We start from the raw sequence: 24363 nt of genomic DNA, 5'->3' as shown, positions 1-24363 counted from the left end.
CACTCAGTGCATGGGTACATACAGTGCATATACACGATGCTCTGTGCAGTGTAGAGCGCCCTTACACACAGACCTTCTCCTGAGCCCTGTGAAGACAACACTTAAATGGCAACACCACGCCAGGGCTGGAATACAGAATGTGAATGGAGGAGTTGCCGTGCAGGTTTCTCCACGCCAAGGGAATGATTTCTATCCAGGAAGCTGCCAAGTAACTGAGGGAAGCGACTGAGCATTTCCATCCATGAAACATCCTGAGCACCTAGAACTGGAAAACTCCAAATCTTTCCTTCATTATAAAGTGCAACAAGTACAATTTTCTCACTGAACTCATCTCTGTGTTGAATATATGCTTCCACGTGAATATGTACGTTGAGACTTCAGCAAATTTCAAAGCGTGGTGATTTTTTTAGTGGTGCACAAGTTAGCTAACTAGCATAGTATTATGTCCTGGCACTTGAACTGCTCCGGCACGGGAGCTTCCTGGCATCCCTGCTACAGGAGCAACACGGGAAGGGCATGGTGCCCCAGAACTGAGCCCCTGCCCCTTGCTCCTGGTGTGCACTCTGCAAACAGGAGGTAGAAAACAGCAGAATGTGACAACTTGAACGTTTTTAAGAGGAGTGAGTTCCTTTCCTTGTCCTTCCTGCCTTGACCAGTGGCAGGGAAAAAGTGACTGACCTGAAGCCAAAGAAGCTGATAAATGCAGTGTCTCTTCAAAGGCAGGGTAATAGCTTCCCTTACAGTGATGGAAATGGATCCAGGATGACAAAGAGACAGTCAGCATTGTAGATACACGGTCTTCACTGCGAGTGAGATGGATTTATCCCAATCAAGTGGAATCAAACTCAGTACAGCACACAGCCACCCACCAAAACCAGTGAGAGTTTCACCTAAGAAAGGCATCCATGAATGGACTCACTGATGAATGAAAGGTGAAGTAAAATAATGGCCAATTCCCCTTTATTTTAAAAAGCTTTGGCAAACTCAAAGCTCAAATCTTCTCCCAATTTTCACATTTACACATTTTATATTTTAAAACAACAGAAAACCCATGCACTTTGCACAATCGCAGAGAAGATGGGCAGGGTCTCAGCAGACCGGTTAGCAGTTTTACATTTCGAGTGCCCCCAAAATTCTGTTCTCCAAAACATTCCCGACTGCCACCTGTTTTGTATGTTGCTTTAGGCGCTTTGATATGTAAACACTTTTTTTTTTTTTTTTTTGCAATTTTCAAGACAATCACTAAAAGGACCTTAGTTTTCTTAGCGAATGGATTTCAGATTTTAATAATATTCCATGGTTATGATTTCATCTCAGATAATCTATAAACGTCAAGTCCCTCTAAAAATATTTTTATGGAAGCTAATGCTCTTGCAGCTAGTTTTCACAAAAAAAAATCCCATTGCACAGTATCAACCAAGGCAAAGCTACTGCTTAAGAATGGGGACCTCAAGAAAAGCAGGATTCTTCCCAGAAAACTAATACAGCCCTCGAAAAAACTCAGACTGTCATAAAACCTGAGCAGCTGGCAACTCTGTCACCATGAAGTATCCATATGGAAGACCGAGATGTGTCAAACTACCCAAAACGAGTTTGGATAGTGCAGAAGATGGAATAAATAATTCAGTATCTTCAACACTTTCAACAGCAGGTAGTAGATATGCTACCTGCTTCCACAACGTGCCAAAATGTAACATGCGAGTGAGAGCGAGAGAGAGAATGTGAGTATCTCCAACCTGTTTTCATGAGGAGATTTTGCTCGAGGAAGTTCTCTTTTTAGAGGCATATGATCCGTATCAGATGTTTGTCAGGAGCAGGCAGCACTACAGAACATTAGGAATAACTTAGTAACTTTAATATATATTCAGAAAGTGCACACTGCCTCATACATTTCTATCTATCTCTATATATGTGAGTATCTAAACCAAATGCAGGAAAAAGATCAGGGAAGTGCAAATATTTATTTTTCCCCTTCACACTTCTATAATGCAAGTTGCTGTGGCGTAGTGACAACCTTCCTGCCTTAATACCAACCGAGCAGACCATTCGGGATGATCAGCCGAACTTGCAATCAGAACCACAATTTACATGTTTCTGCTGTGTGCATGCAACAGCTCCACCATAAAACTGTACTTCGCAGTGCCAGTCTTCTTCCTTCTTGTAACAGCGACACGCTGGCGTATAAACATACACTGTTTATACTTACAGAAGATAAAGCAACACTTCTGTTGCCTAAGAAATTAAAATACAGCCATTTCGTGCTTTAGAATGACACACAGACGCGTGTGTTGTAACAAATAAATAAAAAAGCTCAACTAGAAGAGAGGTGCACGTCAGGGCACACTAGGCAGAAGCCTGCAGGAGAGCAGTGCTCTGATTTGGTCAAAATCAAGTGTGGTAACTTTCAAATATGAGCATGGGGCAACTCAAATTGCTCACCAGCCCCAGGAACCAGGGCCACTGCAGCATCTCGCAGCGCAGTTGCTCCTCCAGCTCCTCCTGCATGCAGAAGGTGATGCTCACAGGGATGAAGGCTGCAGGAAAATCCCTCTCACCGCGAGGTACCAAACCCCCATGGGGAGATGTTTCTCATCCAGCACTTCAACAAACACCTGAGGACAGCGGGTAGAGCAACATTTAAAAGCAAAAAATAGGGAAAATTTCAGTCTTTGACTACTGCACAGGATTTTCAGCCACTAGTCTTTCCATCAAGATCATTTCTGAACTTGGTAAAGCCCATACTCGCTACCAGACTTGAACGATTACACCGAAATGGCTGAATGGCCAAATGAAGTGAGATTTTCAAAGAAGTGAGACAAACACTCTCCTAAATTCAAAAGCTGCCAAGCATATTTCATCAAACTTTCAAAAAATAATTGTTTTGTCTGTTCTGAATTAAGCTGTAAGTGCTTTAAGAGAGGTTTCTCTACAAACATGGCTAAAGATCACAAAGGGGAGCATTTGGATTGAATGGAACCCTTCATTCGTGTATTTCTTAAATAAAACTTGCAACATGCCTGGCATATACCATAAGCTGATTTATTTCCATTTACGTAACGTGTTTTTTAAGTGTAATCTGAATTGATGCCCTATTGCTTTATTTCACGTTATCACAAGAGGCCTTTCTCTGTAACGTTACCAGCAAAAGGGAAGGGGAAAAAAAAAAAAAAAACTCTCAACTTTGCAGCCTGGGCGAGGCAGCTCCCTCTGCGACGTGGCTGGAGTTGCTCACACGGCACGTGGGGACCAGCGCAAGGACTCGCAGAGCAGTGCAGAATTTGAAGGGAACGTGCTAAACTTACAGCGAGAGCACTTGGCAGCTCTAAATCCAAAGCCTTTTTGAAATGTTCTCCATGTCCTGGCTCAAAGTTCTGCAGATTTGACCACTGGCTGTTACGTTACAGTCATGTTTGGTCAATTTTTACAATATGGAGACAATCCCCAAGTAAGAAAACCGAACCCCAATGCTGCAACACTGACATCTGCCCCCGGTGGAAAAATCCAATAATAAAGCAATACTCTAAAAATAATGCTTTTAGGCTTCCAGATACTTTTAAATGCTTTTCCCAACTTATCTCATATGCAACCATGGCATTGTGAAGCTTCCGAAATCATTTTATGATCAAATAAAGCACCCAGCTCTGAATGCCCATTATTCCCCGGTAACATGTAAGAGAAATACCAGGGTGAGAAGAATATACCAGACACTTTCTAATCTTTAAGATTCAGAAACTGAGGCCCAAGCTTGCTTATCGAGGGCCATGAAGAGAATCAGTGCCACAGTGAGAACTCGGGAGCCCAAGCCAGAGTTGAAGATAAGAGGAAGTCACGGTCTGGTGATTTAATCAATCCCTATATTATCATGTCACTCTGCCTACATATCTTACGGACCCTGCTCACCACGGTACCTGACAGACTTCCTGAATGAAATGTTATCTTCATGAGACCATGCGGAGTGATTCAGTAGTTTCAGATATCACATTTTCAGGCATAGATAGTATGTGTGTATGCACATATGTTTGTATGCATTCACACACGAACATAAGTACAGAGACAACACGTATCTATAGTACATAGATTTGTATTTGTTATACGCGTTTCAATAGATAGATTTACTCACACTTCCATCAAATTCCACAATGCAACTGTGAAATGCTATATTCTGAATTAAGCTATTAAACCGTGGCCAGGAAAATTGTTGACAACAGCTAATTTGTTATTGGGAAAAGATCGTGCAGCTCTCTGCCACAGAAAGCTAAAAATCTGTTCGAGGTGTCTGGTCGACAAGCTTTCGTATCTGCAGACACGGAGCGAAGTGAAATATTTTTGGTCAAGGTCTCCAAATAACACAGTTTTTCCGGTGATGCCTTTGGACTACATGCAAAACCTTTCAGGGACTCTTGAAAAGGAAACTTTGCTCAAGCTGTTTGTCAAGATGACCGGAGATACTCTTTGGAAAGTATTTCAAAAAGAGTTCTGGACCATTGGTAGTTGCACAATCATATGGGATTAATTTTCTGTATATATCTCTACATAGTGCTGGATGAAACAAATTAACTTTAAAATTCAAAGATCTTTACACAGCCCTGTGCTCTTAGGTACAGATATTTATGCAATCTCTACTTCCTGTCAAACACTGAAATGGATATTAAATTACATGAAATTATTAGGGAAAAAAACCTAGCACAATTTCTGTTCTACTTTCTTTGTTAGCTCCTGCATCTTTCTATTTCTCGCACTGAGTGTAAGAGATAATTTATTATTATCTGTGATTTTAATGCCTTCCTCAATTAAAACACTATGTGTGTGCTGGACGTACAAGGACGCCTCTGAAGCCCAGATGCAGTCTCACAAGGGTCTGCCGTAGGAGATAACTCCAATACCTGGCTCAAGAAAACAGCATTCATGTACCTTGTTCCCTTCTGCAGCATCTTGAGACGATTTCAAGATGTCATCTGTTCATCCACTTTTCTTTCTTTTGTTAAAAAGAAATGAATAAGCACACGCAAAAGGGGAAATGTGACCATTCCTGGCTAAACTCAAACCCCCAACTTGGCCCTGTGACCACCACCCATAGGTGCTCAGCACAGCGGGAGCCACCCCAGCCTGCGGGCACACCAAGAGGGGGACATTCTCATCTAGACTTCATATGTGGTAGTAAAGAAAGGAACGCATTAAGGTCATTTTTGTCTGTTTTTAAAAAAAAGAATATATGGGAAATCTCCCTCTCCCTCTTTCTGCGGGACCTGTGGATTGATGCAAGCCAGTAGAGGAAGTATAAAAACTTATATTCTTTCTTCCTTCTTGCTCCTGTGCTTGGACAAATTACATGTATTGAAGGAGGAGCAGGGCATTTGTGAAAGAATATAAAAAATTACACCCGTTGGGGATTACACAGTGCAGTGTCCTGAACTGTCCCACAGCAGACCACCTTAGGGCTACTGTTTCAAGTAAAAATTAAACATTACACAGAAACAGTTCAAGGTTGACATTTCCCAGCTTTGTGTCAAGTTACATTATTTGAATGAATCTCAACTTTTTAAAACATCAAAACAGCAAAGAAAAGCAGATGAGGGCCGTATAAAAAAAAAAAAGGGAAATAAGACTCTTACTAGAATCAAAACAGCCACCCAAGTTGAGTATTAACAGTGGTAGGATTAGGTAATGATGTCTTTAAAAAAAATGCCATCCACTCTTTTTATTGCAAATTTAATATGAGAAATGCTTATTACTCTATTAGCAATTCTTACCCACTCCCTTTCTCAGGTTGCACACATCAGTTTTTGCACGCCTGTCTCACAAGAGTCACTGGATTAGGCTGAACCCAAAAGAAAGCCCAAGGTTTACACACAGCTGCTCTCCAAACCAGCACCAGGCTCAGGGGCCGGAGTTACACAGAGCAGCTACGGCTCGACCCTACCAAATACAGCCCCAAAAGTACAGGAGCAGCTCTTCAGATGGAAAAAAATATGCAGGATTTTTGTCTAAGTTACCCTAGAAATCCTATGCAGTCTTTAGTAACAGAAAGCACTCAACCGCCCTCTTCTCTCAACTCCCAAGCACTTACAGAAAGCCTGTTCTTAACCCTTCTGCGCAGACCAGAATTCCCTTTCATCTTCCATTTATTTTCATTTTTACCTGAAAGGGAGAGAAGAGTTGGGCTTTTATGCACAACAAATGAACGGGACTTTGTTGCAGTCTATTAGATTGTGGTCTGCTTCTACGGACAGGAATGCATACCTGAATTTCTGCAAAAATAACAATTTTGCCCTTCTGATTTAAGTATGGCATATATTTAATGTAATGTTCATCCCTATATGTTCTCACTGTTTAAGAACTCGGTGCAGGTGTTATTAATAAAATAAATTTATTTTTAAAAAGGATGCTATTCTATAAGCTTTGAAGCTCACACATAGTCTAACTTAACCCAGCTTTGGCTCATCTGGTCTTTAAATGACTTCTTTCATGTGGTCAGCCCACGAGCCATACGTACTGCTGCTCAATCACGCCACTGTACATCGTCAGCGTGAGGATGATTTGCATGATTTGCATTTCCTGTACCATTTGAGCTTCAATGAGCTCTAAGCACCACGTACAAAAGAAACCACTGCCAAGTAATGCAAAGATTTTAGTTAAACCAGATGAGACTATTTTAGTCAGGCTGCCAATAATAAAAAAAAAAGTCTCAGGGATATCCTGTTAAATAAGGATTTATTTGTAGGGAATCTGAACCTTAGATGAGTAGCTACATTTAAAAAATAAAAGTTGCATGAATTCCTTAATAAATACGGCCTAACAGCAAATAATTCAGTGAGAATATTTTTTTCAGTGTTCCTAAGGTTTTGGCACCGCATTATGTTACTAATTTATTTATTTAATAGCACATAAATGGGTTCTGATTACATTAGTTTTCCTAGTATATAAAACTAAATGTAATTAAACTGAATTAACTGATTGCTAGTTAAATTCCTCCCTATGAAAAAAATCTTTTATTTTATCACAAATGATCAATAAAAGTTGTTGGACGAATAACTATGATAGAAACAGCATTACAGTGGGCTCAATGAATAAGTACGAAAGTGTAAAAAAATGTACCAGAGCCTCGTCGTCATGAAAAACAGAGACAGATGGGGAGACAGACCTATATGATGCTACAAATAGCAGAATATCTTGTAAGGATTTCAACAAATGTTTTAAGACCTAGTCAAAATTTGAAAAACTACAGATTTGCTTGCGGTGCTGTATTTAAGTTCACCTGAAATCCAAGCTATAAAATAAGCATTGCATGTATTGTCAAAGTTTCAGAAATCACAAGAAAAATACAGAGCATCCTTTGAGTATCTGTAAGATCTCTTCCAGATAATCACACAATTAGCGATGCCATTGTTCAGCATAAGCCCTGCATTAGCTGATAGTACAAAAATGATTCGGAAAGTTTGCTTTAATAACTACTTTAAGAAACCTGCCTGAGGTGTAGCCCATTCCCAGGTTAAAAACAGAAGGTGTGAACGCAACCTTCACGTGCAATATTGCATTTTACAACAAGTCTCTGCCTAAACTGGGAGATGAATTCAGTCACTAGAAAGATTAACATCTAATAGCATGCTGATACGGTGCACAGCATCTGACCAGCTGAGGGGCGTTCATCACGTACGCCTGATAGCAAGGGAAGGCAGTCTGTTAGAGCTCTGAAGGAATCTGCATATAATCATGCGTAATGAAAACCACAGCAAACTCCCATTGCTGCTCTTTCCAGAGGACATTCGTTCTCAGAACATTAAGTTGCGTCTTCATTTTTCCTGATTGTTGAAATGTTACCAAATATAAGACAAACATAAGCTATTACCAAAGGGTTAAATCCTGTCTGGAATACAAAAAAAAAAACAAAACACTTTATCCATTGCTGTCTGCAAATACACAGTCAAGAGCATCATAACAGGTATAATTCTATGCTGTGGCTGTAAAATATAGTAATAGAAGTGGTCACCATATTAAAAATGCATTCTGTCATTTTTCCACTTAGAGATCCCCTGTATAATGCTCTTATTTAAAGGTCAGCTAATTTTATTATGGAAAGTAACTAATAACCTTTATTAATTCTTAGGCTCGCAGATTTCTAGCACGTCAACCAAATAAATAATACATCGAGGAAATACAATACGAACCAATCTGTTGAATACAGCCTCTATCGTGTGGGCAGAAAAAAAATAATCTGTATTTGCAACAGACAAAAAAGGTCAGTAGAAATTTATTTTTTTGTTGTTGTTGTTCTGGAAATTAGAAAAGCTTGTATAGATGGAGCTTTTTAACAGCGATTCTGCTTATGCTCCCCCATGGTCCAAAACACCCAGAGCATCTAATGAGGTGCTAAATGCACTAATGTTTAAGCACTACCAATAATCCCCAATGTCATACAGCACCTTTTCTGATCATTTTGGACATGCCCAACATTGGAGCATCTAACTGAGAATTCTGCTCACAAACTTTTCTGCTGAGTCTAATTTAGTGACTAAAGAACATGAAAATATCAAAGTTAAAAATGCATGCATTTATATTTTATCCTCGTGACATCTCCTGTATGGAAAGACCTATTAATGTTGTGCACTATATAAAATGATTCAAGAACATCCACGGTTTTATTAGGTGTTTTTGTTTTACATAAGTGGACTAGAATGCAGTACTATTCATTATCAGCCTTTCCCAGCACACTGTTTTTGGTTAGTTTGCTCCCAAGAAACATTACTGGGCTTGAGCCTAAAAATAGATTGCTATTTTTGGCTATTTAATCACATGAGGAAAAGAAACAGTTTGTATCAGTCTTCTTTAATTTACAAAATAATTCCACGGTGCACCCTGCGCATATATCATGAAAATCACTGGCACACCACCGTCAGGCTCGCGCAGGGTAAGCTGCACGCCTGCTGCAGCTGAAGCAAAATGTGCTTTAAAAGATTCCAGCAACAATAGTCTTGTGACTAAATAAGAAACAGAAGCAGAAGCCATGAGCCAAGCAGATACCTATCGGTTTCCTTGAGCTTAATCTGATTAAAACATGGCTCTCAAAAATGTTAAATAGAATGCCACGTCAGAGAGCAGGCATATGATAAAAATAGTTCATGACAGGAAATCATTATTAAACCAGCATTACTAGTGTATCTGTTATGGAAATTTCCCTGTAATTTTTCAAGGTTTCCCCTTATGCTTTTCTTGAGTTGTCTGTTACACTTTTTTTTTTTTCTTTCCTCAATGGCGTTTAAGTTTGAGATGTAAAAAGAAAATTATCACTGCAATTTTCCAACTAGACTCTGCTCAATACCATCTCAAGTATGTCATACATCATCTTGTCATTCACTTTAACAAGAAATCACATAATATTCATAGGCAGAAAATAATCCAAAACGGGCAAGTGCCACTATGGCAAAAACACATTCATATGACATGACAGGAAAAATCTTAAATTCAATGGCTTTCGTAATGAAAGCATCTCACAAAATTTTTAGTGGGGGAAAAGCTGCAAGGAATGACACGAGAGCTCTTCTAGAGCCCATCGACCAGATTTAGGAAAACTGAACTTTCGGTAATATACTATCACGGATCAACATTAACATTTTTAAAATAAATAAAGTAAAATTCAGCACCCAAGAAAAGCCAGCCGTTCCTGTCCTTCTCACTCTCACTGGCCTTCTCACAAACATCCCCTGGATCACCGTGCCTTTGGAGCACCCCATAAAACACAGGCTTGTCTTGTAGCATCTTGTCTTGCTCTCAGTTACCGACTCCAGGAAAAGCTTTTACAAAAAAAAAATACTTAAAATGCTTTTACAAGGCATCGTCTCACAAGGCTAAGTCCTATTAATAAAAACCTATGTTGGCATGCTGTGGAAATTTCAATAAACCTCACCCCCCAAAATCTTAGTTTCTCTTTTCAGTATTGTTGGCGAGGAGGAAGCCACCACCACGTGGTGTCCCAGCTGCAAATGGGGGTTTAGGGCGATGCTGGACGTGAAGAGGAGCCCGGGTGTAGGTATCTGCCCCTCAGCGCCAGCCCTGCAGACCGCGGCCCCTCAGCGCGGCCCCGCTGCCCAGCAGCAGGCCGCAGCACTGCTCGGTGTGAGCTAGGTGAATTTCAAGCTGTTAAATTTCAAGCCCGACCCGTGACTCAGAGTCATTTGCCACAGAAGTACTGTAAGACACGCACGTGGCATGGGGGAAACCATGAGGAAGGAGGTCCAGACATTGTTCCTCCAGACATGCCTACACGGGCCTGGGGCCCGGCTGTAATTGAGCTCCGCACACCTGAAATCCAAGCGTGACAACGCACCTTGATAAGCAACAAGATTTTTTTCAAAATAGTAGAGCCCCTGTATGTTTTTTAAGTGTTTTCTAGAACCTACATCATTTTTGTCCTTTGGTGTCAGCCCATCTGTCCCACAACAGCCAAGCTACGTCTGACCCAGCATGAAGGGGACTGCACATCCTATTGCTGTGGTGCTTAAGCCTTATTCCACAAAGAGTCTTCCAAGACTTTCTATTCTTCCTAATATCCCTCCTGCATTAAGAAATTATTATCTACTAGAAGGAGTAATCAGCTCATGGTTTTACTACAGTCATCCTCCTCGACAATGCAGAAAAATACCCGAGCGTGAAGCATTAGAGAGTCAAGGTTCAAAACATCCAGATTTATTCAGATAAATGCAAATTTATTTAGATCTCGAGGCAACATGATTGAACGCTGCCTGTTGATACAGAAATGCCCAGCTGCTGGCAAATCCAGAGCCTGCATCTCTGCAATAGACTTCTACCAGGACATGTGCAATGTCAGAGGGAAGGATGCACAGCCTGAAATGCCAGGAGGAAAGTCCAGTGACAGTTAAAATGTCAGAGCATGGCAGAACACAGAAAGGGAAGGAGCGTGGAAAGCCAAGATGAACTAAGCTGGAGTCATCTGCAAACTGGTCTGCAAGCGGTGCCTGCAAATAACTTCCAATGCTGTTAAAAAGCCAAATAAAACAGAGAGGATCGGCCACACAACAAAAGCTTACTGGGAAGAACAGAACTGCTCTCACCCAACACCAAAACCCTGAAGCATGGATGAGGCAGGGCAGTTATTCTGCCTTCTGAATGGCAAAGAAGACCCTAAACTAATGGATACCCATGTCCACGAAGCAGGACCTCTCTCCCCGCACTGCCCTGCTAGCTCCAGCCTCTTCAGGCCCATGACAAAGGGACAGCACTGCACATCCCAGCTGGAGTCAGGGCAGGGGACAGAGCAGGCTCTTTGCACCACAAGCATGGCCAACAATATGCCCTTCTCTTTTGCTACCCCCCTCCGATCCACTTTCTCTATATTACCCAACGAAACAAGACATGGTGCAGGGGAAAAAGAAGCAATCTTGTGGCTCTTAACAGCAAAAATATGTATGCATACAAATTATATGGAGGACCAGAATACCTCCAGTCACTGAAAGCTAAATGAGTCATCCACTTCAGAGGAATGACCGGTAAATAAACAAGAATCTGCAAAGCTATTAACTGCAAGTAGCAATTTCAACCTATGACATGAAGCATCCTATGTACTAAAACCACCGATACATCATACAGCAGAGACACATGCAAAATAACCTCTCACCTAAAGAAACTATTTTGCTTAAGAAGCCAAACAAAAACAATCTAAAATATTTATTGCCATTAATTTTATCCTTGTTCCATAAACTGCTTAAGAGACATGACATCATGCTAACTACCTAGACCTGTCTGGTTGATAATAGACCAGATTTTATGCTAAAGACTAAACTGCAGAAACATGAAAGGGTGCAAATCTACAGGTCATCAGAGATGCTGAACACAAATCTGACTTGCCAAAGCCAGAGCTGACAGTCCTGCAAATATAGAAGGTCTGGTGGTGGCAGAGGCTGACAGCAGAGAAACAAGTCTTGCAAGCCTTTTGCAAGGTTACTGCCCACAGCTCCTGGCTACGTGGCTTCTCCACAAGCCAAGGCATTTCACAAAACACAGACTGACAAGTTTGAAAAAATGCTAATACTAATTAAAGTTCAGAGCTGGGTGTAGCTGGGAAAATGTTCAAAAGTAGCCATTAAAGAGCAATCCATCTCCAATATAGCAAAGTGCATCTCGAGTCAGACCTTCTCCCCCCAGTCACAAACATCCCTTGCTTTCCACGTGGCACCCTGCAAATGAAGCGAATGCCTCAGCACCAGTCATCTGTACCCAAACGCAGCCGCTGCCAGGAATTCAGACGCAGACCTTGAAAAGTCAACCAACGCCTAGCGTCTTGCTTCCAGGTCACACCACAACCGAGGACGGGCTGATTTTCAGGTTCCAGTTTGTACACAATGAAAGTCCAAAACAGCACTGCCACGATACTCGCAAATCGGTTCAGTTCGGTTTTAAACATCAAAAACTTCCCAAAACTCAGAGAAAGTGCAGCTAATGAAATTTAGCGTGAAGGAGACAAAGAATCATTGCTGAATGTGTGTACCACCTAAGCCTAATTTTACTGCAGCCACAAACTACACTGCTCCTTCCTACGAACTTGTTTCAGCTCCTCTTTGGGGCAATTAGAAACTTTCAATCTACCAAGAGAAAGGTAATAGACAAAATAGTTTTGGTTGCTGCGATTCTGGAATGAATTAATGATTTCATCAATTTTACAGCATATATTCGTCAAAAGCTTATTTAATAAATTAAAAAATTAGAACATTGCTGCTTTCTCACTCTGAGTAATCTCCTCAAGAAGAGTATTTCCAAACATTTAAAAGAAAAGTGTATTTTACAATAGGAAAAATAAATACACCACATTTCAAATCCATTAAAATATAAAGTTCTGGTTACAGGCGCAACAATCTGCCTAATTAGTTTTTCCTAATTAGCAGGATGCTCTAACCTCTTTAATAAGACTTCTGTGGACAGAATGTTCCATATTGGTTATCCATCTGAGGGAAAACTAAACAAATACTTCTGGAGTACAGCTAATAGACCGAGCGTGGTCAGGCTTTGTGGTCAGAAGGCTGCTTGCATGGTCTGGCATTTAATACTGGCAATCTGCAGAGAGACGAAATCCTCTACCTAAAATGCACCATAGCTCGCGTTACAACCCCCTTGTAACACTGATATTTTAGAGACAACATCAAAGATACTACAAACAAGAGTTAATAAAGGTACAGTTTTAAATTCCACAGCACGTGCTGGGATGGAAATCAAAAGAAATGAACACATGTATGGTCCAAAATGTACTCTGCTAGGGTGAGCTAAAGACACAAGGGGAAGGCAAATACCAAAGTGATGCACACTCAGGTTTTGTACCTTCCTCTTCATGATTCACTCATAGTCAAGCAATTAATAGGCAACAGTATTATCTTTATCTCATCCCCTAAAAACACATTCCCGTTATTACTATATCTCGACCACGTAATGCAAAGGCTAAGAGAAGTGCAGAGCCCCAGCAACATCTGTGGTCAGCGGCAGATGACTGAGATAAAATTCAGGCCCCTGTTTTGTTAGGAGTTTGCAGAACAGCTGCTGAGCTTCATCCCAACAGCTGAAATATCCTTCACACAGCCTAAAAATGCAGGAAGCAAGCAATCAACTCAAACGCTCCTCCACCCAAGCTCTGAACATGTTGGTCTTGCACCCACCAAGGGATCTCTTGATGGCAGAGGAAAGCTTTTAGATCCTTCAGTATCTAAGAAAACTGAACCATGTGCATAAAAAATATAATTGAAGAACAGCCCCTTGGAAAATGCCTGCCAGAGACACCATAAATCTTGTCTTCTAATATGACTGAACCCCAGAGACCCCATGCAATTCACAATGTCTATGACATCTGTTAATGCTGGAAAACAATGTTTTAGAAGTGTCCTGTTTTGAAACTCCTCTCTGTGACATCTTCCTTATGATCTTCAGTTTGGGGTAAGACCTGAGATCTGTGTTTGAAGCACTTAAGACCTGAACACCTCAAGAGCCACAGAAACTCCTGAAGTCTGATTCAAAAGTAGCTTGAGGCCACAAGGTCCTCTGTGAGGCCTTCATGAAATCTCGTAAGAGTAAATACTACCGTAAACCAGATTCAACCCATATAAACTTGAGTAGATGGTGACGTTAGGTCTAGAGAAGACAGCTCTGTAACCGAGCCCACTTCCACACAGGGTTCTTGACAGGTATCTTGAAGGCATCATCAAAAGCAACCTTGTAAAGACAAAGGTTCGTTCTAGAGGACCCTAGGCAAACAAAATTCTCTCCCAGTCTGAATATTGATGTTTTATGAAAGTAACAGAGAGAAAAGGAGAAAAGAGCAGGGTCATTCAGCATGTCCTGTATGATACCAGGGCAGGCACGAAGTTGCTAATTGCTCCTGGGATAACCACAGGTCATACGAAGAGGTGCATCATGCCCAATGGCGAGCTCAAGTTCCTCCCAAAGCATCTGCTGATTTTCAGGGCGCTAATTAAAAAAAACCAACTCATTTAGAGGCTGCTCTTTTTATCCTAAAGTCAAAAAAAGAACAAACAAGAAAAAGACTAGTCTAGTACCAAAGACAAAAATAATTTTGCCAAACACAGCAAAATAGCGAGGCTGGTTGTGGGGAACCCCTGCTCTCCTTGCCCATCACCACTCTACCTATTAACTGCATCAGCCTCTGCCAGCGTCAGGATGAACTGGACATACTTGAAGGAAAACAGGGCTAAAGCACACATTCCTTTTTTGTCAATGGCTACAAGGCAGACAGAAGTTATGTCTGGCACTGTAAACACTATGATGTAGCGTAGTTCCTTCAGAAATAACATCTAATTTTGGCTCATCTACAATTTATTACAGGATAGCTATAACAAGAGAAATTCGCCTCCTAAAGTTAATTTAGGAATCGCTTCCCTCCAAAACAAAATAAATAAAATAAAAGATAACTTTTTCATTACAGTTTCTCCAGAAATTCATCTCGTCTTCTTGCATAATTTTAGTATCTTTAGCGCTATTTCTCCAAATGCATTTGGCATATAAAATTTTTAGCTGCTGCTATGTTTTTAATAAAATTGATTACCAGGAAATTTCTGCATATGCACAGTTTAAAATAATTCTGTTCCTCGGGGTTTAAACATAGAGATGTCGCTATGTATGATAACTGTTTCATGTTTAGTGAGTTACAACTGTTCTGTCACAAGTATGAAATGCATTTTGCTCACAAAAGCCAAAGGCACTGTCAAACCTGCAGCACTCTGCAGAACAGTAGGAAAAAATGCCTGCAAACTAACTGCTACTAGATAATGGTCCCATTTATCATTCTTAAATTCCATCTTTAATTAAAAATGGGATATTCTTTTACATAAATAAAAATTGCAGATATTCTCGAATTACTCCTCTCCATTTTTTTTAATTCACCCATATGTAACATACATAGCATTATATGCATTCAAAAATGACTTCATATAATACTCCATGGAAAAGATCTTTCCACATTCCAAACAGACACACATCTTCATTATATGCAAAATACATTATGTTTAAAAAAAATCACTCAAAGAAAATACACATTAACAAGACTCATAGCAGGAATACTACTTAGCTGCAACAACAAAAGAAAATAGTTGAAATAAATTTTCTACTGCTTTTTTAGAATAATTTACATTTGGGGCATTTTTTTTAACCTTTTTATAAATCATTAAACATTGTAAATAGTTATGTCAGTGAAATAGGTATGAGAGAAATGTTAGGCCCACGCTAGATATATCTTTCCTCCTAGTAATTACTAGAAACTGTATTGATAACAGGTATAAATTCTTCCAGTAAGCCATGTGAAAAAAAATAAAATCAAGTATCTACTTCTGATGTTCTGCCTGGTGTTCTTTCCTTCATTCTTTCTTAAAGTTGCTATTATACAGAAACATAAGGTCCACTGCGCAACAAGTAAAATTAAGAGAGCTAAACCAAAAAATGATGAACAAGTGGGCAAGGTTATAAACATAAACAATAAAAAAATTAGTGCTCTGAAATGGAAAGCATTCTTTAAAGTGACTGTGTCCACTGGACCGTCAGAATATATGTGCAGGAGGGAGGGAGGAAAAGACAGGGACAAAGGACGGAGGCAAGAAAGGGAAAATAGTGTCCAAGAAAATAAGGAGATTGCAAAAAAAATCATTATACAAAAAGAAGAAAAGCCTTTTGGTTGCTTGCTATTTGTCAAAGATATTCAAATGAATAGACAGAATCTACTTAGGTTCTTTTTTTTTTTTTTCCAAGGGAGGGTAAATTAATCATAATAATAAATCAAAGCATACCGATAGCAGGTATCATTCCCAAGACAGTTGGGCTTACTAGTGTAAGAGGGAGGAGGAGGAGGAGGCAACAAATTGATCAAACTACAGTTTGGAGGAGTCAGAAGTCCGTATTAAATTTAATGCAGTCCAACGCACTGTCATTTGGCATATAATCAAACTACAGGCTAGGTATATGCTGCATACTTATTAACAGCATCACAAATCACAAAGTCAAGTATTTTATGGGTCGGTTTAGATCAGCATTTCAGTTTGATTCAGAAGAGCGTTTATGGAGCGACTCTGCCCACCACCCTCACTTACTGCACCTCAGCTCTCAACAGAGTGGTCTCCAATGCCATGAACCAGATTTTTTTAGATGAAACTAAACCAGGAGGAGATGCTTCTGGAGAGTATTTAAAGCACTCAGGCCACCTCTTACGGACATTCAGTGCACAAGAAGCAGGGGACACTGAGTAAGGCGCCGCGTGATGTTGGCCCAGGAGCACTGCTTCGCCCTGCAGCCTCCCCACAGCCCTACCAAGCTGCAGCACGTGTTAACAGCCATCACCTGCCCACGTAGCTACGTGCAGGTTACAATCCTGTAAACTGCTGTAATCATAGAGGAATTGAGGAGATAAACCCAGAAAACACCCTTCAGCACATTCCCTGAAGTGACCTACCTAGCCTTTCAGTATCTCAAGTATCTTCAGTATCTTGGCGCGTTCAAAACGCACACTGCAACTCTGGGGCACCCCAGCAGATGCTAACAAACACCCCAGAGCTGCGTGACCGAGCTGTAGGAGTTACTGGTTGTCCTCCCAGCTCAAAACACCCACGTCGGTGCCCACGGCAGTGGGATTCCCTGTAGGAAAGGCGAGCGGGGGCTGGTGCGATGTGGGGTGCCCTGATGGCAGCCCGTCGTCTGAACTGGCTGACACAAAAAAGAAAGCAATAGGGTAGCACTCAGGGCTGAGCAACACCAGTTGTAAAATTCATGAAGAGTGCAACTGCTCAGAAAGCCTGTTTTGAAGGCTTTTCTTTCCCTACATCACTTAAGTAGCCTTAAGTAGCAATCTGCTGCCAGAAAAACATCCTGTGACAAACTGTGAGATGGGAGAAGTGACCATATGAACAAATATTTTAAATCGTCCCATCTGCATTCCATTTAGAAACCTTCAGCTTCTGAAAGGCTTAACATTGCCACGACAAGTCCAGGATACCTCCTGTGGTACAACTGGACGTCACGTCCAGGGGCCCTCCAGATGCTCTGCTGCCTCGCGCCTCTGCTCCACACGGCAGATCTGACCACAACACGCCTCCTGCCAGCAGCCCTTGTGTCTACAGCTCCTCTTCACGTTGGCTCCACGCTAACCTTCCTAACGAAATTCTCAAATTCTTGGGCTGCTGTAGACTGGCAGCTGAAACAGCCCTGGCAACCTGAAGCGCGGCGCTCTGAGTTTCACAGAAAGGCGACCTTCGGTGCATGGGGGTCAGGATAACGCTTGCAAAAATAAAAAAAAAACATCGGTGTTAACGGAGATGTACTCCCGAACTGTTTGGCTGCAAACAGTTTGCATTACATAAAATCTCTTTTTTATTATAAATAATTCACAAAATTCAGCCGAGCTGTAAGTACCCGTTAAGAAAGCTAGTTATTTATGACACTGGAACATAAAGCAATAAATCCAAATCATGTGCAAACCAAGTATCTGACAAAATTTGTATTACTTGTTTTATAGGTACAAAAAAAAAAAAAAAACAAAAAAAAAAGAGAGAGATTAAGAAAAAAAACAGCATAGAACAACAAAAAAATCAGGATTTTTCTCTTTATAAGATATAAACCAAAAGCTGTTTCCTTCCCCTTGGAAGATCAAATTAGTGTTACGGACTAAAATGACAATGAATTCTAGAAAGTATCATATTCTTTATAATATAGTACTGTATATATTTGTTATTTGAAAATAGAAATGTAATCTATAAGTAATCTAGAAATAAAATATATGCGCAGCAACCATTTAAAAGGACAGATAAAATACTCATTAAAATCCTAAGTGCAGAAATACCGAATCATAATGCACAATTTCATTACATTTTACTGCTAGCAATGTAAATATCAATTCTCCAGGTGATTCATAAAATTCATTTTAGAAAGAAAAATAAGGATTTCCCCAGGCACTCGAGAACATAAAGGAAAAACACATGCTCCAGTTTGAAAAAACAGACTGTTCTTTCATTGTCTCATCAGAATATTTTTCTGGAATTTCAGCAAATCTTTTACACATCAAACGGACAACTGCCATTTCGCATTAGCACTGTCTATAGATCATGCACCAATCGCAACTAGCTTACTTCCCGCTCCCGCACCTCTCGTTGCATTGTGTTAATCATTCTCATCTTATTTGTGCCCAAGTTGAGATCATATACACTTCCACTGACTTCAAAGGAGGGAGCCTTGATTTAAATTCATCTAAAACCCCTTTTAACTATCCAAATTGCGAAACGGCTTAATAACGGGAGCGTAGTTGAGAAAAACGCACGTCGGGCAAATGATACTACTAAACTTTTTTGGAGAGAAGTGTGCATGTGGGGGGTTTACACACCAAAAAAAAAAATGTAAAGAAAACCTGTCACTTTTAAAATGAATAGCTACCATCTGCCAGGATTTTATCTGAGGCAAAGTTGATTAATGCAAAGTGAATGTTTAAGATCATATTGCTGTCTGCCTGAATAAATTTCAGGTAGTTTACTTACAAAATTATTTGTCCCATTTCTCAACAGATTTTTTGGTGCTGTCACTGGGTGTCATGTGTGTCCCCCCCCAGTTTTACACAGCCAGACCTAAGAATAAAAACATTCACACTTAAAACGTCGCAGTGCACAAGGACTTCAAGCGCCAGAACTTTGCTTCTGGCTGCCCTGCGCCGCGGCAGCGAGGTAATTAATTTGCCCAACAAAGGAGAGCCCACCTCCTTTGCCGACTTAGGAAAACTTTCCAGCAGCCTCTCCAGGACACTGAAAAGTAAAATTTTAGCAGTCTAGTCCTAAACAGGGACAGAACACAGCAGTGGTGTTATTCAACGTATGAAATGACTGTCCTCAGACCTTATTTAAGCCTTTTACTGGAGCAGTAACCTTAATTTACACTGAATACCTATTAAAAAAAATAGAATAAACAGATTTTTTCTTTTGTCAGCTTTAACAAAGCATGGATTTCTATTAGCGTTCTGATAAAAATAATTCTCAAATACATTAGATTTTACACTCTTCTGAAAAAGTTTACACTAAGTGGTAACATTTTCCAAAGTTTTCGGAACAGATTTGGGGCGGTATTAAGCTAACAACACCAAGCCCCGTTCTGCACGTACGTCGCCACGTGACGCTCGCTCCGCATCAGATGGCCTCCAAGCTCCCCGCAGCAGAGAGGAATTCACACCCCTTATTCAGGCTGGGACAACCTCCATTATCCGGGGCTATAAAGTGGAGGGGATCATCTGCGACACGCTGCGGAGCTTCGTGCGCTTCCATATGGGCGTATGTGCCCTTCGCATACACTCTAGGCTGGCTGGACAGGAGCCAGCTCTGGTCAGAAGTCACCAAGTTGTTTCAGCTCAGTACACGGTGCCTGTGTCTTGGATCTCGGTAGGGCTTATTAGTTGAGGCTCAACACGGCGCCGGTAGGGCCATATGGCCTTCTGGTGCGCCGCTAGCTCACAACCAGCTAGTTCAAAGCGTGGGCAGAAGGAATGTCTATGTGTTTGCACAAGCCCATGTTAGCTAACCTTGGTGAACTCAACCGATTTTTATTTTTTTTTCTTAGAAAAATAAAAAAGGAAGAAACGAAATCAAGTTTAGCGCTAATGAAATGAAAGAAGTAATGACCCTTTATGCGGCTAGGGAGCGTGAATGAGGAACTCGGGATGAAGCAGCATCTCCTACAGCTGTCTGTCAGAGAACTTTGCCCCTTAAAATGAAGGGAAACTGTGATTCCTGGTACATCCCTACGGCAAGGTAAGCACACTGCGATTTGTACCCACCAGCGAGGCTATAGAAATGAGGAAATTACACCCACGTTATTTTTTATCAAAGGCAGGACCCAAGCTCTGTCTTCAGGGGGTACCGGCTATTTTGTTTAATCGTCCTATTTCTCTGCCCCTTTGGGTAACCTGATCAAAGTACAAAAGATGGTTCACCAACCTATTCTCTAGGAGTATGCTCCAAGTCAGTCTGACGGAAGTACACCGCTCACCCACACTTCTTAAATTCACAGTGAGAAAGGAAAAAAAAAGGATACCATAAATGAGGATCAAGCTTTACTCACCTACATACTGAAGCAAACACCCCATCAAATATGCAAAAATAAGTATCAAGTATAAACTTTTCTAAGTATATGGTTGTATTTCATTAAACTAACATACTACTACACACACTATTTATTATCTGACCCCTACAGGGCCAAAAGCTGGGAAGACCACTAACCTGGGGAACATTATTCCTCTTCCCACACCGAAGATGCCCGTATTTGACATACAGACATACGGACATAAGACAGAAGTGTTCCAGTACAAATGGGCATCTGTGTATTCACCTTTAAGATAAATGCCTGAAATTTGATTGCCTTGTTTCAATTCCAATCTTCAACATCTTCCCCAGGACTTACTACTACTTATAGGTATTTTTTTTTAAATAATGTATCTAGAAGGTACCAAGTACTCTAATTTACTAATGTTCGCCCATGCAAGTTGTGTTATGTTTCTGTGGGATTGCTCGTAGACTGAATTACTCACTGGAATACAAGATTATAGGATCACGATCAGAAAATGTTCAACATTCAACACCACCAGTTCGTCACTTAGCAAAGAATTCACTCTATAATAAAGCATGCTTGTTTTTTTTTCCTTACAGAACAGAATGAAAGCATCAGATCTGAAACAATCTTTAATCTGGTCATCTTGAAATATTATTTAAAAAGCAAAACAAACCAACACACACACACATCTACGTTATATACTCTTGGAATGTGATATACATCGCTCACCACCACACTCCTCAAATTTTTTCAGAGCTCTATTAATTGAAACAATGATTTTTCTTCTCTTTTCTAAAACATAAAAAGCATAGAGTTTGTCTTTAAAATAGAGTTGTCAAGTATCAGGGGGTATATATATACTAACATTTACCCTAGAGGTATTTCAGGGCAAGAGTTTGTTACAAATAAAATCTTTATTCATATGAACAGCTACCTGGGGGGCAGTACTGAATGTAACACATAGTATTTATATTTATATATATATATTTATTTTTTTTTGAAAATAATTTAGCAGTACTATTAAAACAAACTGGAAGCTACGACGCATTTCAGTTTTTATGTTTTCAAATCAAAATCTTGTACTCTTAACTTTTTTGTATTTGGATCGCATTTTCTACAGTGAATAGCCTTTATTAAAACAAAAATGTGTTCTTCTTGTGTGTCATGTTGATTGTTTTATCATTTTAAATTTGTAAGTTATTTCATGATAATAAAGATAAAAATTTCAGGAAAAACAAAAGCAAATAATATTTACTTTTTCATGAAATGTTTTAATAATCCCAAATTTGAGAACTTTCCTTAACTAAGGAAAAAAATATCTAAAAAAAAATCTTTTTTTTTGTTAAATTTTTCCTCAAATCAGTGAAAAGTCATAACGTGCTATGGAAAACAATTTTCAGCAAGATCACACATCTACATTTATCAGAGAGTTTAAGCTGTCTGAAGCAAGCTGGGAGACAAAGCAGACAACACATCGGCTCCGCAGCCTGCGAGCAGCCTGATGGAGGAGGTCACGACTCTGTGCCGGACCTCCCTAATTTATGGAATAAAGATGCTGATATTCCTTCAACTGATAACAAAATTCTGAGGTTGCTGGAAAAAAAGTTTTCTAGAAAAAGCAGGCAGTAACACTACCCTTTTTCAGCCTGTTTCAAATGCTACAATTTGGAAATTGCCACCTAGAAAGGCAGCATTGCTCTGACTCCTGGGGCGAAGGAGCGTAACGCAGGACTGCATCATAACTTACACGGAACAATTTCACAGTTTCTCAGAAGCCAAAAATTTGGAGAAGAGACAAAATCATCCTGCTCCTACTACTCAGAGAGAGATAGCAGGGAAGTGGTAGAAAGGAGAGATGAGTTGCAGAAGTCCTTGTCTCCTCCCTTTCCAACAAGAGTAGGCTCAGAAAAGCTGCAGTTGGACCAAGTGCATCAATCTCCTCATCCTAACAGCCCCCGCACTGACACCTCCTTTCCAATCAGGGCAGCAAGGAAAAATCACGTGAGTCTCTGCAGGGCAATTCAAGAAAGCTCAGAGAAACGCCCTGTGGCTCTAGTACATCCCATTCTATATTTGAGCACATCAGGTTTACCAGCTACGTACGTATGCCACCTAGAAAAGCTGCTTACAGGCTGCTGAGTTTAGGGCACGCATTGCGTGGTTCATCTTCCGTACTCATCGAGGCATCTGTCCTCCTTTAAGGAGATGAATGAAGACGGGAGGTGGTTTAACAACACACAACGAAGCCATGAAAATAGACAAGATTTTCTGGGGAAACACAGCACAGCCTCTGCGTCAGGGAAGCAATATAAATCTGTGCAGTGCTGCAGACAAAATCCTAAGTCTGTGATACCGTCCCAAACACGTGTGCTCCCCTTGAAGGGTGAGGATATAACTCCCTGCAACGGTCTGGGTAGATCTCCTTGCTCTTCAGGGGAACATCACTCACTGCACACCGAGACACCGGCTGCACAGCTCGCAGCAGGAACTTGCCCACCCTGGGTCTCGCTCGAGGGAGTACACGTCTGTTCTCCGATAAATAACTATTTGCAAGTTCATCACAAGCTCACCGGTCACTGCAGAGTATCTCAATTTAACATCTATCATTGTTCAGCTCGTGTTCTGCTTCAGAAGCACTTTTTAAGGCTGTTACTTAGTGCACCGAAGCTCACTCGGAAAGGAACAAGGCAGCCTTCTTCCCATAACCAGCTCATACCAACAGAAGTATCTGTCTTTTAAAAGGTGTGCACACAGCCATACGCTGTATACATACAGAGCAAAATTATCGAGAGAGTTTGCATCAGTATTACTTCTCCCACAAACCAGCAGCTTGAAATAAAGTACAGCTGGAAGAGCAAAATTCAGTTACCAGGAAGGTTTGCACTTGAAATATTTGTGACCTTTCTGTATCACGAAATGCACAAACAGAAACAAGGTATTCATGAAATGTCATATTTAAAAAACATCACTCGGAAAAGAATTTTTTTTTTTGTTCTACAAATAACGTCAATGTTGTAAATAATGTAGATTTGCTATTTCCCACTACCTCACAAGAAGGTTTAAATATTTAAATGTGTAACTCAAAACATGCACTCCTGCCAGTTTGATAATTTCATATTCACAAGCAAACTACTGCCTGGGAAGCAGATCTTAAATGGTTACTAGCAAGCTAGAAATAAAAGAATCAATGTTAATTTTAATCAATGGTTTTTCTAGTAGGAGAGAGTAGTCAGCCTCATTAGGTTGTAGTCTGATGCATTTATGCTTCCAATTTAATAAAATACTTGAAACATTCAATTACAAAACAAACATTAAAAATGTGCAAGCAAAGTAGAAGGTACCTCTAATCAGTTTTCCTCTCACCAGTCCTATCAGCCCTTGTTCCTAAAATTTTATCCTGCAGCTGAGGATAAGGTTCATATCCTCTTTTAGATACTGCATCTTTGTGAACTTTGACTATCTGATTCTGTCTAATCAAACCCTAACAGCATCAGCAAAGAAAAAAAGCTTTCTTCTCTTTAAGATGCACTATTGGTTTGATCAGATTTATTTGTTGTCAGTAAAGGTTATATTTGCACATAAGTCTATGACAGATTGCAAGTTTATTAACTTCAAGTGAGTTTTCAAGCTGCTGGGTTGTTTTTTTTCCTTTCTTTTTTTTTTTTTTTTTTTTTTTAAAGTCATCGTCATTCCCCCCCTTCCCCAAGATGTGGGTTACTTGACAAATTGGAGTTAAGTTATCTTGGGTCAATGTAACTGTAAGTTAAACTAATGAAGTGTATGTCTATG

At 40.3% G+C, this 24363-nt stretch overlaps 1 protein-coding gene across 38 annotated transcripts in view; it reads right to left on the bottom strand.

The window, feature by feature from the left end:
• The window catches only part of GTDC1 (glycosyltransferase like domain containing 1), a 178596-nt gene that overhangs the window by 95628 nt on the left and 58605 nt on the right, over nt 1-24363 (bottom strand). Inside the window, exon 2 of one of the 38 annotated variants that reach the window (XM_021267073.4) lies at nt 679-890. The exons of the other annotated variants lie outside the window; for them this stretch is intronic. The gene's annotated coding sequence lies outside the window, so the exon portion shown is untranslated. The remainder of the gene's footprint in view (nt 1-678; nt 891-24363) is intronic. 38 annotated transcript variants of the gene reach the window in all.

This window comes from Anas platyrhynchos, chromosome 7, assembly GCF_047663525.1.
Source record: "Anas platyrhynchos isolate ZD024472 breed Pekin duck chromosome 7, IASCAAS_PekinDuck_T2T, whole genome shotgun sequence".
Taxonomy (NCBI): Eukaryota; Metazoa; Chordata; class Aves; order Anseriformes; family Anatidae; genus Anas; species Anas platyrhynchos.
This window is presented reverse-complemented; position numbering and strand designations above follow the sequence as displayed.